Genomic DNA, 2,250 nt, shown 5'->3' with positions numbered 1-2,250 from the left:
CAGCTTCCCCCGGCCGTTAGTGTTGGATATCCCTCTCTCACATGCTAACCTAATACCTCAAGCTTTGCTGCTAATATTTTGAGTAGGGTGTAGAGTAGACCCGCCTCCCCCCCCCCCCCCCCCCCCCCCCCGCCCTGCATATGAGAATCACTAAGGGAAAAGGTACTGAACAGCCTGGGGTCTGTGTGTGTGTTTAACAGGCAACCCTCCTGAGAGCCAATGAGAGGGCAGATCTGCTCCAGGCAACCTGCCAGAGAGCCAATGAGAGATCGATCTGTTCCAGGTTGCTAGCCTGAGAGCCAATGAGAGATCGATCTGTTCCAGGCTGCTAGCCTGAGAGCCAATGAGAGATCGATCTGTTCCAGGCTGCTAGCCTGAGAGCCAATGAGAGATCGATCCGTTCCAGGCTGCTAGCCTGAGAGCCAATGAGAGATCGATCTGTTCCAGGCTACTAGCCTGAGAGCCGATGAGAGATCGATCTGTTCCAGGCTGCTAGCCTGAGAGCCAATGAGAGATCGATCTGTTCCAGGCTGCTAGCCTGAGAGCCAATGAGAGATCGATCCGTTCCAGGCTGCTAGCCTGAGAGCCAATGAGAGATCGATCTGTTCCAGGCTACTAGCCTGAGAGCCGATGAGAGATCGATCTGTTCCAGGCTGCTAGCCTGAGAGCCAATGAGAGATCGATCTGTTCCAGGCTGCTAGCCTGAGAGCCAATGAGAGATCGATCTGCTCCAGGCTCCCTAGCCTGAGAGCCAATGAGAGTGGGTCTGTTCCAGGCTGCTAGCCTGAGAGCCAATGAGAGATCGATCTGTTCCAGGCTGCTAGCCTGAGAGCCAATGAGAGATCGATCTGCTCCAGGCTCCCTAGCCTGAGAGCCAATGAGAGTGGGTCTGTTCCAGGTTGCTAGTCAACGGGAGAGCAACTCCCATCCCGCCCGTCTGCGTCCTGCGCGCCTCCTGGAGACGTTAGCACGTTAGCGGCGTAGCTCCGCGGCAGCATGCGATACAAAATGGCCGCTCCGCTCTCTGCATGCGCTGAGGAGGCAGATGCACCCGCTCGCTTTCATAGGGAAGGGTGGGGGGGGCGAGACGGGCAAACCAAAGACCAGGGCTCGTGACATCGTTAGGGTGAGAGGTCAAAGGTTAGCAGTCTGAAGACGCCCAGAGGTCGGGGACAGTCGAAGAGGCGTTTAACCTTCCAAAGGTCCAAACAGAGACGTCCTAGCACGTTAGCACGTTAGCCAACACGACCCGAACGGAGAAGAAGACAAAAGAAAAAAAAAAAACTAAACAAAAACAAAGAAACGCAGATGGAATTCTGGGTAATCACAATAGCATCCTGGGTTTGCTAGCTTGTCAGGGATTTCGTGCTGAAATATAACTTCTTATACTAGTGAGAACTGAATCGTTGCGCTGGCTGGGCGGCGTTCCTCATGACGCCGTCTCGACCATGACTTGAGTTAGTGGGGGCGCTGGAGGAACATACTAGAACACTTTTTGAAGAATTTGCTGTTAAAGAGAAAAAAATGATTGTTTTATACGTGGCCAGCTGGTTTTTGGTACAGTGTTTTCTAGCTGAATTATTTTTGTCATGCACATATAAACATTTATTATGCACTACTTTTCTATATCTTTCTTTCCAGCTGTCATTTTAGGCACATTTTTCACGAATGGGAAGACTCCTTTTTGCAATACCTCAATTTTTCACCTTGTGAAAAGTAGCTTTTGTACTTTTGTTACTGAGAGATCTGCATATATGGTGAAGTTCATTTAAAAGAAAAAAGATTTAATGATTTTAATATATATATTATTTTCGATTCTGTTTTTTATACCCGTCAGGGCAGAGGGAACCTTTGTAGCTGTACACGCGTGCGCTGGTAGTGTTGTGACAAAGTCCTGCAGAGGAACGATCAAAGTGTATTGCTGAAGGTCATATCTTTTACACTCGGTGTTTGCTTAAACAGAGAAAATCTGGGATTATTATAGCATGAGAAGAGTGATCTGTACACTACAGTTAGTATTTGTAAACATGCATTGGGCACCTGTCTGTTCTGGATTAACCACGGTAGTGACTGCCCTAACTGTGGGCAGCAGGAATATAACCATAGTATGAAAAATGCTGGCCTGGTTTATGTTCGGCTGTATCTTGTGTCACAAGAATGGATGTTTGATGTTAAATATTTTGCCTTTTAAAATATATATCTATATTCTTGGGCTGCCAACTAGGTCCTTCTGTAATCTTTAGTATGCAT

The sequence above is a fragment of the Conger conger genome, chromosome 3, assembly GCF_963514075.1.
Source record: "Conger conger chromosome 3, fConCon1.1, whole genome shotgun sequence".
NCBI classification, from domain to species: domain Eukaryota; kingdom Metazoa; phylum Chordata; class Actinopteri; order Anguilliformes; family Congridae; genus Conger; species Conger conger.
The sequence above is the reverse complement of the archived record's forward strand: the minus strand, read 5'-3'. Positions refer to the sequence as shown.